General features: G+C 48.5%; 1 protein-coding gene across 1 annotated transcript in view; it reads right to left on the bottom strand.

Annotated features, from left to right (window-relative positions):
* The window catches only part of LOC144128027 (alpha-tocopherol transfer protein-like), a 50,942-nt gene extending 39,438 nt beyond the window's left edge, over window positions 1–11,504 (bottom strand). The window contains exons 1-2 of the mRNA XM_077661079.1: window positions 11,062–11,504; window positions 10,869–10,982 (exon numbers count right to left, since the gene is read on the bottom strand). The gene's annotated coding sequence lies outside the window, so the exon portion shown is untranslated. The remainder of the gene's footprint in view (window positions 1–10,868; window positions 10,983–11,061) is intronic.
* Between the last annotated feature and the right edge of the window lie 2,641 nt (window positions 11,505–14,145).

Raw genomic sequence — 14,145 nt, 5'->3', positions numbered from 1 at the left:
CTATATGCTCGAAAAGCTATTAGGTTTATGGAGCTATTCGAAACTAGTGGTATGCACACATTCGATGTCGACTGCACAACTTTCTTTTAGCGCAGCAACTAAATACGTATAAGTAAATAACCTCGATCAGCTCTCCTATCAAGGAGAGCGCTGAGCGCTGTCGATTATGCGTGTTTGCTCCTTCTGCGTGGTCGCGGAGTTGCAGGCAACGGTTCTTTGCTGCGTATGATCATTAGCCGGGTTTACACGAATGCGACAGAATGCGTCTTAAGTCGACTTTTCGTGAGAAAGAGCAGGCTTTGAAAAGAAGACGTGTGACTCCAGCTTCACTCTCTTCCTCGATGTCTTTTACACTTGCCCCCAAAGATTGGACTGGGATCGACTTCTGTCGCGTTCATGTAAACGTGACTAGTGGTGCATTGGCAGCCCTGCACGCTGCACCACCCTTACCCCTGTATTTTCCAGGACGACAATAATGCCGAGGAGAGTGCGGAAGAGCCGCAAGCGGCGGCTTTCATGGGAGGTTCTCCTGATGTTCCGAAAACCTGTACAAATAGCGCACGAGGGGGCGCAGCAGCAAGCGTGAAGTCTGCGTTATAGTGTTCTAGAATGGGGTAGTGGGTTCAGCAGCATGCGCGCCCCATGCATTGCGGCGAGGCGGCGAGAGCGGACGGGACCCGGATGTTAGGGGCGGCGCTGTAGTCGCGTGGGCTGGCTGTTGGTGGTGCCCATGTGCTGCCTCTCGCATGTTTGTTCGCGCATGGTTTGCGGCTTAATAATAATAATAATAATAATAATAATAATAATAATAATAATAATAATAATAATAATAATAGTTGCTTTTGGGGAAAGGAAATGGCGCAGTATCTGTCTCATATATCATTGGACACGTGAATCGCGCCGTAAGGGAAAAGATAAAGGAGGGAGCGAAAGAAGAAAGGAAGGAGAGGTGCCGTAGTGGAGGGCTCTGGAATAATTTCGACTACTTGGGGATCTTTAACGTGCACTGACACCGCACAGCACACGGGCGCCTTAGCGTTCTTCCTCAAAAAAAAAAAAACGCAGCCGCCACTGTTCTCCGTTTTTTCAGCGCATTATTTCAGTTTGTTTCGCCGCGGCTGCCTTCTTCATTCGTGAAAGTTGGAACCGTAGACGGCAACGACACTTCTTTGTTCCCGCGGTCGTCAAACCGACTACAATTGGACTAAAGGAAAGCAGCCGTCGTTGTTTACCGTGCCGAAAGATGAGGAAAGACGCGGAATTTGCCAGCCAGGGATTTAAGTACTTCATGACACCCGGATTGAGCCAGTATCCACTGGAAAATTTATTTGGCATAATCAGGCAATCGTGCGGGTCCAGCGACCACCCAACACCAACACAGTTTCTAATTGCCGTCAGCTGCTTGCCGTTTTACAATCTTGCCAAGACAGTGCGCTCAGGCAATGCTGACCTTAATGGAGGTAGTGGAGAAATAAGTTCTCTCCTGGATGCGTGCGATGCTCCTGCTCGAGAAGACAAGGTTGCTGCAATCGACCAGCTCAACGAGAAAGGCAACCTAGCTTCATCCGAGCGCATGCTTCAGAGTATTCCTGCTGAGCACAGAGAGTATCTAGAGCAGAAGAGCGACGACCGCCTTATACATATGGCAGGGTATGTTGCCCGAAAGTTTCTGACACGTTATCACTGCACGCACTGCAAAGCCTATTGGAAAACTCCAATAAAGAAGGCAGAAATTCTGAGTTCACAGATATGTGGCAAGGGAGGGTTGTGGTATCCTTCGCAAGAACCTTTCCGGGCAGTGAAGAAGTTAGAGGATATATTCACTGTATTCTTCAGTCTCGAGGAACTCTGCAGTGACAGCATAGTAGATATAATGCTGCTTGTGAAGGCCAATTTTGGTTAAGCCTTAGGTTGCAGCCAGCATGCAGATGAGCTCACAGCAAAGTTGAAGTTCTATGTGCTGACAAGGCTGCACTTTTATGTAAAAGAGCTGAACCAATCGCGACAGGAACGACGTAAAAAGAAATTGCACACGAAGATAAGCCGCTCTTCATAGTGCCTCTCCCGTAGCAGCCGTAAGCAGAGCCTTGAGAAGGAGGTGGCTGCGCGTTTGTTGTACCAATAAAATTCTTCGGTGCAGTTCCCCTACTTTTTGTGCAGGTGTATTACGAAATTTCGCGCAATTTAGGAACCGCCGTCACTGCCTACTAATTGCATCATCGTGGCAGGAATTCTGTTTCTAGATTTCAGTGAATGTGTACTTTGGAAAATAAAAGCTAAATTTGATGAAATAATCTTAAGCCTCGTCGATTCGGGATATCTCTGTTCAGGATGCGTTAGTACGCATGCCGCAATTGTTTGGCTAACTTTAACAGTGAATGTGACTGCGCCTGGACGTGCATCGAAAATTTTGACTGAAAATTATGCGATTTACTCATCCACACTTCTGCCCTGTTACTTCTGCCCTGTTTGTGAGCTCTGCGTTTAGGAATGCAACCGGATCGTCGTACGGCGGTTCTGTCTCTTCGTCGGGTCGGCTTTATCTTCGCCCAAACTTGTGGCATGTCCGCCTTTCCACCTTTTCTGGGCTCTTTGCCTTGAGAGGTAGGTTTTAATAAAATATGCATTAGAGCTGCAGACGTCCGATTTTCGGTGTTACCCCAGATGCACACAGCTTTCTCGGCGCTGCGAACGCAGCGCGTATCGCGGGTATGTCGCGGGTTCCTTACAGCCAGTGGTCCGGTGGCGCCATCTCACGCTGTCGACATGAAATGCCGCACCCGCGGGCACTCCCTGACCCCACTACCCCCTTCTAGATCACTATATCTGCGTTCACCGGTCGCCACGACGCCATCTACGCCAGATAACCGAGGAGGAGGTAGCCCAACAGGAGCGCCCGGACACCGCATGCTCGTCGGGCTGCTCAAACCGGAAGTGCGCACTTCAGCGTATGAGATAAAGAAGCGAGGAAGCGCACGAACACAAGGCAGCGCACGCTCGGACGTCGGAACGGCGTTCGGTGGTGATTCCTTGCATCCGACGGCGATTCTTGGACCCAGTGGTGAGCACAGATATGACCCCTCAGACCACCTCAAACACGGAGACCACATTGTAGCACAGAACGGACGCGCTCGTTTTTAACGGCTCGCTCGCAGGATCATTCATTGCACTACTTCACTGTGGCAGCTCGATATGGTTGTTAGGGAGAGGACAACACAATGAGCTCTTAAGTTAGTTCTTTGCTCCGCGTTGATCCCGAACACTGGTCAACTCATGCGGTAGGAAGCATGCTGTGTTGCTGATGATCTGTAGGCCTAGAAAGAATGGAAAAAAGCGTTCTCTTCTGTTCTTGGATGCTTCCAGTGCCCAAGGGGCGCGGCAGGATCCTCAAGGTGCTGCTCAGCCACTCTACCGAATGAGTTATCCCCAGCCAAAGCAAGCCGCAGTCAGCAGACAATGAGCGATCGCGCACTGTCATGAGGTGCTTTATTTGTCGGTACTGTGACGCAGTGAAATGGCACTTTCCTCGTGTCTGTTGCTGTAAGGTTTGAATGCAATCTTCTTGATCTCGATACATTTTATTTTTTTAAATGGCGAATAGTATTTGTTTGTATTCACGCATAAACAATAATTTATTTATTTGATTTAATTATTTTGAACACGCCCTTAAAGGCCCTTCTTTGTTGGCATACAGGGGCATTGGCATTGGAGGGCGGGAGGTAGTACTGTTTTGGAAAGCTAGTACTCTACAGCAAATTAAAACTAAGACCTTCGCGTTGCAGTCATGCGTTCAAAGCTACTAAATCAGAAAAATAGCAGAACCGGCCTGGAGATGGTCTCCTGCGCCTGAAATTCTTCTCAACAAAGCTAGCAAGCTTTTGTAATCATCTCGTTTTCGATCACCTTCGCGGATGAAAGGCGTAGTGCTCTCACTAGCAGCTCTTCCCCGTAGCCTAACCGGGTTGGACATTTCAGTCATTCTTTTTCATCCTGCCTCGGTCAGCCAGTTTTTCAGGCCTGGCTGCGCTGGCCAGGCGATAGTAGCCGCTGTGTCCTTATAATCTCTTCCCGTTTTGACATAATGACCGCCGGTGTTCAAGGGTCTGAATATAGGCTCTGTTCTCTGAGCAATCTTGGGCCTGGTCGTATTTGTGTGCATAGCCGTGGTGAATAGTTTTCTGCTCCACGTTTGTTCGCCTTTTTTTTACTCACCTCATGGTGCCGCCGACATCTTTTTGTACATTTTAGTTGAGGACGGCGCGTACGGGGCAACATGCGTCTGGGACTGTCTGCAACTAATTGGGTCCTACGTGATGTAGATACAGTCAAACCTGGTCGTCCGCCTCGTGCGCTGGTATGGTGGCGCCACCTCACGCGCGGCGCGCGCGGAAAGCGGCTGTCCGCTGTCGTGTGAGGCAGCGGAACAAGCCGTAAAATGCGTGCTTACCGACAGCGTCAGCGCGTTAGAACAGGGCTTCTTTCTGCCGCTTTTGTGTTTGCGTCGCTTGCACATTCGCATGCACCGTGTTTGTGTCTCAAAATAAACTAAAAGCAGAGCAATGCAAGTCACAGCCCGTTCTCCGCCAGGCGCGCTTTTTGTACGCCGGCGCCTTGGGTGCGTCTCTTGTCGTGAGCGCTTCTGCTGGCGGCGCTTCGTTTTAGGAGTTTACACCCAAACAGCCATTGCTAAAGTGTTGCAAAAAAAAAAAATTGCGGGGCGCGCAGACCACACACTTTCTTAGTAACATGGGTCGCATCTGAAGATCTGCCCTCAGAGGCTGGTTCAGGCATATGTGCAACTACAACATTGTTGTGAAAGCGCCGTCGATATCCACTAGCAGGTTCGGTCCCCACCACCTTTCTTTTGCTTTCTCGCTCGCTCGGTCCAAACGACGGCGAGGTCGCGCTTGAGCGATCTCCTGAAAGAGCAGCATGCATGGCCGGCTTAATTAGCATCATCAGCGCGTGATGATGTAGCTTTCGGAAGAATGTAAATGTTGACGCGTTTTTAAAAACAACGGTTCGGTGTGCGGGCGCAGATTTCTGCAACCTTAAGCCTTTGTATGATGCGTGCGGTAAACCTCTCTGTGCAGCAATGTCCGCGGACACCTTCGAGATATGTGCTGGCTCAGTTTTGAGGGGCGTTTATTTCATTTATGGCTCGTTTCTTCACCGTCTGTTGGTTTCGAGCACTCGGTAGAAACATCGAGCTTGAAATCCCTCTTGCTCATCACCAGGTATTGCGCGCAGTGACGTGAACGCTCAGCGCGTAAATTACTTCGGACGATATTCATGCGGCCGGTGGCATCACTCAGGATGCTTGCAGTGTGACGCTTGTGGGATTATTAGCGACAGGGCGCTACATACAAGCTGCTTTGTATATACAGTGCTTTTTTATGTTTTGTAAATTAGCCCAACGGTAGTCGCTTTCGCAGTTTTTTCTCGGACAGTGCGTGAAACTCGATTTGTTTACTGTTTGTGTACACAGCTATCACTTGACGATTTTCTCTATCGGTTCTCCACGCTGGCCTGTTTACCCTGCACGCCGTACTGCTCTCGGCAGCGCTGTTTCGTTTTGCACTCGTATGATTTCCAGGAAAAACGATAAAACATAATATTTAACTGCTTCCCGGCGGCATTTTCATCGAGGCAACAGTAAATCGACTCGCTTGTTTCAAAAGGCGTTTTGTCTTGGTTCTTGTGGGACTCCAGATCGAACGCCTAGCAAGCAAACAAGAAAGCCCTGTTGCTATGAGCTTTGCTACCAGTGGCGTGCGTATACGGCAGGATAAACTCCCCAGAAGCAAACGCTGAGAACAGCAGCAAACGGTGATAGAAACGGTCAGCAGGTCATAGGAAAGAGTTTCTGCAGGCCGGACTGACGTCGCGTTCGCTCATTAACGCGAGTAATGTCTGAACACTTGCCCTGAGGCTTCGAGTCAGGCATGTGCGCATAACAGTCTTACTCTAAAGGCTCCATCTGAATTTACAGCTCTGTGGTTCTTTTCGCTTCCCCTGCGCTCGATTCATGCGATAGGTCGTGCTGTGACTGCGCAGTCCCGAAAAAAAAGACCAAATAAAAAGCTCAGAACAAATAAAAGGCAGTGTACCCGAATTCAGGTGTGGGATTGCCATAAACGCAACATAAACGAGGTAGGTGTTTTACGAGGCATTTCCAGCTTGTTCTTGCGAAGAGTCACGACGAGGTCAGGGGAGCGCAGCGTCGGCTGCAGCGGCGACGTCTGATCTGAACAGCCACCTTTTTCCCGCTGGGCCTCCCAGATGGCGCCACATGTACGGATGAAACTGCAGCGCACGAGGCGAATAACGAAATAAAGGATACAACGAAAGAATAATGATTCCCGTTGGAAGCTCGAGGACACACGAGCTATAAAAAAGGTATACGGCTATCACCAAGTAATCGCCGGGACCTTTCAGCTTTGTTCTAACGAGGTTGAACTGTATTACTTCATTAGGCCAAATATCAGCGTCTTCCCTTAGAAAAACTTGTTTTGCCCCTGTGTTGCAGCTTCATTTTACGGATTCGTACGGCGCTACAACGGGTCCGCTGTGCCAACTCGTCTTACAAGGAAGTGTGCGTGCATGAAGGAGCGTTGTAAAAGCTCACGCTTTGTGCTCGGTACATGCGTCTATGTTCGTCTTAAGAAAATCGTACCCGAGTGGGCTGGAGGTGTGCCCACTGTTTACTTCGTCGTGTGGAATGCCGCCGCTACCGCTTATTTGCATTTCCTTGTGCGCGGGTCCCCATTCAGTCCCTTCTTGCTCGCGGAAGAACCGGTACGCGATTCTTATCAAGGCAGTGGCTGTTTTATTTGTAGGCCGGCACTCTCCATGCTTCTTGCCTTGAGAAAAAGGCTCAGAGCGTAGTGTAAATGTTACTGAAATAGCAATTCCTAAAAGAGAGTCAAACGGCCCAACAAATGACTGACCACTCTATTCGTGACCGAAGTGAAAACAGCATTACAACGTACGCTTAATCTATCTAACAGCTTGCTCTGAGGGACGCTTTTGACGAATAGTTGTCAAGGAAATGGCTTCGTGGCACAAAGTAAAGACACTTTGTTGACGCGCACCGTCTTCTCAGTCTTAGCGCCTGCTTTAGAGAGGTACTTGAAATCTAGACAACGTGCAGGCAAGACTGTTTGTGGCTCCGTGACACACTTGGACGTTTTTCGACACTTCAAAGTAGCGCGAAAGCTAACGTAAAAGCTGAGAGATGACCGCATGGATACAGCGCATACTTTTCTTACTTCATCCTCAGCACGTTCTAAGCACGGGAAGAAGTCTGCGTGAAAATTCCTTCGAAGCCGTAAAGTGTCCACCTGCTCTGCCACGACTAAGGAAAAAGTAGCGCTGCAAAAAGCGGCTGCACAAAAACTAACTGTGCTATTGGCGCCACTGCAGCAAACGGTGTTGGTAAGAAGGCGCTCGTGCCACCAGTGCATCGCAGTGTGTGCCAGTATGAGACAACATCGAACCTCCGCTATCTATATTGAGACTGCTATACTGGTGAAAAGCGCGCATGCGCCGGGCGACGGCCGTGTCGTCCCGTCAGGACAAGATGCAGGCCAGCGATTCACACATCAGCTCCATATTACTACTAAGGAGCTTCACTTGTTACGCTTCCTGAGGGCGTTTAACCTAATGTCAATATACCCTTTCCGTAAAGCATACTCGACAATACATCACATTCACACTATCAATCAGATTATAGAGAAATGCGCACAATATAACCAACCTCCATATATAGCCTTCATTGATTACGAGAAAGCATTCTATTCAGTGGAAACCTCAGCAGTCATACATGAATTGCGGAATCAGGGTCGTATGTGGAAATACTGGAAGATATCTACAACGACTGCGCAGCTACCATAGTCCTCCTTAAAGTCAGCAATAAAATTTCAATAAAGAAGGGCGTCAGCAGGCAAGGAGACACGATCTCGCCAATGCTAGGATTGGGAACAGTTGAGTATAAGAGTTAATGGAGAATGCCAAAGTAATTTGCAATTCGCTGATGACATTGCCTTGCTAAGTTACTCAGGAGATGAGCAGCAAAACATGATAAATGAGTTAAACAGGTAGAGCAGAACGGTATGTCTTAAAATTAACATGCAGAAAACCAAAGTAATGTTCAACAGTCTCGCAAGGGGACATCAGTTTACAGATGGTAGCGAGGTGCTGAAAGTGCTTAAAATTAACACGCAGAAAAGCAAAGTAATGTTAAACAGTCTGGCAAGGGGACAGCAGTTTGTAGATGGCAGCGAGGTGCTGGAAGTGGTAACAAAATACGTCTACTTAGGGCAGGTAGTGACCACTCATCTAGATCGTGAGGGAAATAACTAAAAGAATAAGAATGGGTTGGAGCCCATATAGCAGGTTCTCTCAGGTCATGAATGGCAGTTTACCAATGTCCGTCAAGAGGAAAGTATACAAAAGCTGTATTTTACCGTTACTCACCTATAGGGCAGAAACGTGGAGGCTAACGAAAACGGTTAAGCTTAAGTTAAAGACAACGTAGCGAGCTAAGGCAAGAAAAATGATAGGCGTAACGTTAAGAGACCGGAAGAAATTATCTTGGGCAGGCCATGTAATACGACGGCAAGATAAGCGCTGATCCTTAAGGGTAACGGAGTGGATTCCAACAGAAGGCAGGAGAAGCAAGGCGTGACAGAAAGTTAGGTGGGCGCATGAGATTAAGAAGTTTGCGGCGATACGGCGAACGCAGCTGACAAAAGTCACGGTTAATTGGAGGGACATTGGAGAGGCCTCTGCCTTGACGTGGCCGTAGTCAGAGTGATGACGATGATGGTACCCTTTCCAGAATTCGGCTGAGTTCCGTCCCTTAAAGAGCATATTCAGCGTCAAATTTCTCAGCTAGCTGGGGGAAGCTCCCGCACGGTAGCACTGTATCCCAGCCTGGCGTCATTTTGTTGCAAACGTTGCAGCTGGAAGCTTGAACTGCGGTTTTTTTCCAGCTGCGTGGCTAAAGGCTGAAATCCTCAAACACCTACTGCTACTTCGCACCACATTTTTGGAATGGGAAGGGAACTTCGCACGTGTAGGCATCACACTGCTGTGTATTTGATTAACTCAGTGATATTATACTAAGCGACCCGTCATCAACTACATACCTTTCCGGGAAGCCTAAGGTCAAGACGGGGAGGTAAAAGGAGGATTTCCGTTTTGGCTTGGTTCCACCCGTCACTAGATCCCGTGGCCTGCATGCCCCTGGGGCTGCTGCAGGATAGCACCGCTCTGCTTGTGTGGGCTTGACGCAATGCGACCGCCTTCGAGTTAGGCCCAGAGATTTCCCTACGCACCCCTGGGGGGAGGAGGGGGCACCCCCTTAATTCGTAACGAATTTTACTTCTTTACACACAACGAGGAATTTTTGTCCTCTTTGTCTTGAGTTTTGGAGTCATAAACGTTGCTAGCCCAACGCTACACATCAGCAACACAAATGAAAATTGAAAACGACTATTGCTGCTCCTCAATCCTCAACTTCTCCTCCTTCCCTAATTTCAAATACTGGGAAAACCTCTGGTTAGGCCCGTTTCATAAGGTGCGATTTTCCCCTCCCGACGCTGCGTATATCGTCAATCTGCGGCAGGAGAGAGCGTCTCGCGACGGGTATCCGTGCGGATGGAACTTCTTTTTTTTTTTGTTTTTGTAGACCAGACCACTTTATTTCCATATGTGCGTACATGTTCTGAACAGGCCACAGGCCAAAAGCTAAATGAAATAGCTTGAAAATATCTGTGGACGTTACAAAAGCTACGTGAAAAAAAAGTAAAACTTACAGGCAGGGAAGGTAAGTCGTACAGGAGCACAGTGGTGGCCAATAAAGAGCAAATCAATGCAGAAAACATCATCGTATAGAGACCAGTATACGTGACAAATTATGAACAAACTACTTGGAAAACCTATTAGGGGCAAACAACGTACTTTAAGTGCCACACACTGGTGGGGGCGATCATAGCAGGAGCAGCAGAAGGATGCGCATACATAATCAATAGTTAGGGGTTGTGAAAATTTGTTTACAAAGTACAATTTGAAATCATGTCTGTTAAGAATATCAGTTATACGGAAATTAAGTTTTTGTTTACCGTAATTTGTTCTGGCGGATAGTGAACATTTCTCAGTGGATACTACCCCCCCCCCCCCCCCCCCCTCCTGTGTGTTCGTTCTGGGACTGACAAACGGTTAGCGTCGAGACGGCGTGCGAAGTTGGGTGAGATGGAAGCTGCCGCCGAAGCGAAAGCATAACTGCAGTCAAAACATACAGGAATTATTGCCTTGCATCTAAATGTACGCCGGTCATAACAAAATCCACGCATTGCGTGTATCACTACTCTCGCATTTAATCATAGGTTGCCAATGCAAACATCAAGCTACCATTGTCTGTCGCTTCGACCGATTTCGTTGGGTACGCGTCGCATGCGAAAGCACTGACCGAAATTATCGCTGCGACATCACCGACTGCGCCGAATATTTTTGTTCTACTCGCAACACGTGAAACGGGCATTAGACAGTTATGCTTTTGGACATGCGCTGTTGCATACATTGGCACGCATTGCGACTGACGTCACGCGAATAATCACGATAGTACTTTGGATTCTTCGTTGCCTGCCAAGTATGAGAACGACCCCGCTAGCAAAATTTAGAACGTAACGAAAGCAGTGCATTCAAATATGTAGTTATTTTCCTGAGAAAAGGCGCCCACAGAAAAATAACAAATTCGTTTTTCGTTCTGTAAATGTTACGGGAATATTCTTTACAAATCAGCTGGTTCCGTTTGAACACCGGGGAACTTTTCTATTTGATCAGGAACAAAGAATCGTACATACCAGTCGTTGCTTTTCCTCTTTGAAACAAGTGCTTGTTCGCGACGAGAGTGATCACGTCTTGCAGCTGCCACGCTTCACCGCTTTGTTGAAGTTGCAACGCACTCACCAGAGGCGCTGAAAAACAAGTATGCACGGTAGTGAAAGAACTGTACGCGGTCGCCGTCGGCGAGCTTCGTAGAGGCAAAACACCTACCTCCGGTTACCTTGCATAAAGTGCCGCGAGTGTTTCGGCTGGCGAACAACACTTCCTGCAGTGCAAAGTATCCGTATCTGCAGACCGACGTTTCTCCAGCACTCGAGCCCGAAACTCTTACGTCACACGCCACTGCACTGTAGTAGCTGTCAATGACTCCTAAACAGCAGGAGGCTTATCAGCGCTTGCAGACGCACGCTCACTGCCTTCTGCGGAGCTCCGCCGCGCCTCTTCCTTCGGCGGTCAAGGAAACGAGCTTTGTCGGCGGCGACGCAGCGCTCGTAGGAAAAAGTCGGCTCCGCGGGAGGGAACAGCCGCGGTGAGGGCGCAACAAGCGCCGAGGGGGGAACAGCAACAGAAAAAAGGGCGGAACCATCGGCGGCTTACTTTCCCCGTCCTCCGCCAGCCGCCGCCGTTATTACGCGTGCGACCGCGGGCAGGCTATTTGGGAGCAAGGTGATCTCCGCTTCGTGAAACGGCTTTACGCGAACGCTATCACTCGCCGGCGGTGTTGCCGGGGCGGTGGGGAGGGGGGGAAGGACACCAAGGTCATTTCTGTCCGCAGTTTGTCAGGTGATCTGTCTGCGGTAGCAGCAGCGACTCTACGAGCTTGATCGCCACATCGTGCGGGCTGTGAAAGGGAGCTCGTGAGCAAGCGTGAAAAATGCATTCGCGGACTTGCACTGTTTGAGTCCAAATTTCGCAGACACTCGGGTCGAGCCGAAGGGCGGTGCGCGCATCCGCGCAAGGGTTTCACTCGCTACGAATTACAAAGTTAGCCCTTTTTGCCCCATTATTTAAATGCCAGCAAAAAGAGCGCGGAAGAGCCTCGCAAAATTGCGTTATCTGAGAAGTCGTCTTCACAGAAAATTGCAAAATTTCCCGGGCATTTAAGAAAAAAAAAACGGAAGGAGAGTGCGACCTTACAGACCTGCATTCGCAAACGGCGGTGCAGGTGCAACGCTCGAACAAAAAAAAAATAAAGAGAAAGAAATGCTACAACAGAAGACCCAATATAGGAAAGGGGGAAGCGGCTGCAGGAAGGGCTCGGAGATAAAAAATGGAGAAGCACAATAGTAAAGGATATTACTGAGACGCTGAAACTGAGACACTGAAACATAGGCAACGAAAGGCACTGCTCGAGTGTACGCTATTAGGTGACACCTCACTGCGGAATACTATGAGAGCCAGATACAGGATACTGTTGGGATGCGTGTGCAGTACGCACAAAGAAACTGGAGGTTGTCCGGCTCCCTCACAATGCATGGTACAATCTAAATAAGGTGGAGCAAACATACTGTCAGTGGTCCTTTACAGCATTCGCGCAGGCTTGCTCACCTTAATGCGCACACTTCCAAGACCATGCCTCTTGCTTAAACAAACAAGCAACGCTTCCAAGTGATAAAACAGTGATAAGCAGGAATATTGATGGCACTGCGAGGAACCGCGGCCTTTCGACGGAAAATAAGACGCTTGGACGCTTCCCAGCAGAGTGCAAAATGCTGTCTTTACATGCCTGAGTTGAGTTTTATTTTCTTTGCTTGCACTACAGGCCAATCTCGGACCCATGCAGGAGTGGGGATGCTAAATAAATAGTACAACAGCAGACGTATCAATTACTTCAAGAACACATGACACAAAGATTGATTCGCATCCAAAACAACAAAATATCGCGTCACGTGTACAAGGCAAAACAAAGAGAATTCCACATATGTACAATATAACAACGAAAAGTCCAATTCCTCAATTTTATTAGCAAACATTTCTATAGAAGTACTTGTGACTGTGTCATCAGATCATTTGATCCAGTGAGAAATCGCAAACAGGAATAATGATTGCTTATCTGTGTTAGAGTGGCTAATTGGCTGGTTTAGCGTTCTGCTGGGATTTATTCATGATGATTGCTTTCCGTGAAGAGTTTTTCATCCGATGGGACGTCTGTCGCTTCGTTCAAGGCTCATCACTGCGGCCAAGGAAATGGAAGCATGGTTAGATGCATACAATCCTCATGAATCGACTGTGGCGTGCATGACGGGCGGAGCAGCGTATAAAATTATGCTTTATTTAAACATTAATACGACGAGAACATACAGCGTGCCCGTACTTTTTTCTTTTCGCTCCATATCTACACTTCAACATGCGCCAACCAAATACCGCCACAGTGTACCCTGCTTTTCCTCCTACAGGCTGCCTTCGCTCAAGGAGGCGCTCGGAGCTATTGGTCGCTTACAACGCAAGGTGTGGTTCTCACGACAAATGCTTTATGTGCCCCCAGGGTGGCTACACTCAGTCGTCAATGGCTCACAAGGGTTCTATAAATTTTCTCATCAAGAAAGGGGTGATTGTTTTAAAGAAAACAAGAAAAAAACTGAAGGAAAAGAATGTTCCTGGCCGCGGCTACTGCTATCTAATAGAGAGCTTTAGTTTCACGTACGTAGAGGATTCGCGTACGTAGAGCTCTTACGGGTGACCAGTGCGCATGCGCAGAACGCAAAGGGTATGCGCGAGTCTCACGTACGTACGTGAGATTCGGATTTTTACGTTGCGGTCTTTGCGTCGTTGCTTTCGTACGTAGCGTTGACAACATGGCGGCGCCCTGTCCACCGCTTCACAGCGGTAACAGCTTCGTCGCTAATCCCTCGACGCTATATCGTTTTCTAAACTTGTATTCGCCAACGATTTGCCCATTCTTGCCCTAGCATAAAGTTTCAAGCGACAAATAGCTTTCGTTTTTCAGATATAAGGGCAATTTCCCACCTGTTAAGCCTAACGAAGCAGCGCTCCGACGCAGTTCGAATGGCTTGGCTTTGACTCGTCTTGTCTTAGAGTGGCTACAGCAGTGCCTTCATCTGTCAGTAGATGGCGCTAGGAAGAACGCGCGGCTTCTGTCGCGTATGTGCAAAAGGGTTTGATACGACCTGCGCTTATGCTACGTAGACTTCTCACGTTTCCGTGCGTGAACTCTGTACGTACGTGAAACTAAAACTCTCTAATATCTTGAGCACCCGAGCTGCAGCCGCCGGAGGTGAAAGAGAAAGGGAGAGCATAGCTAGAACTACGAGCGATAGCAAGAAAGGATAGGGG

The sequence above is a fragment of the Amblyomma americanum genome, chromosome 4, assembly GCF_052857255.1.
Source record: "Amblyomma americanum isolate KBUSLIRL-KWMA chromosome 4, ASM5285725v1, whole genome shotgun sequence".
In the NCBI taxonomy this organism is placed as follows: Eukaryota; Metazoa; Arthropoda; class Arachnida; order Ixodida; family Ixodidae; genus Amblyomma; species Amblyomma americanum.
Note: the sequence above shows the minus strand (reverse complement) of the source record. Positions and strands in the feature narration are given on the sequence as shown.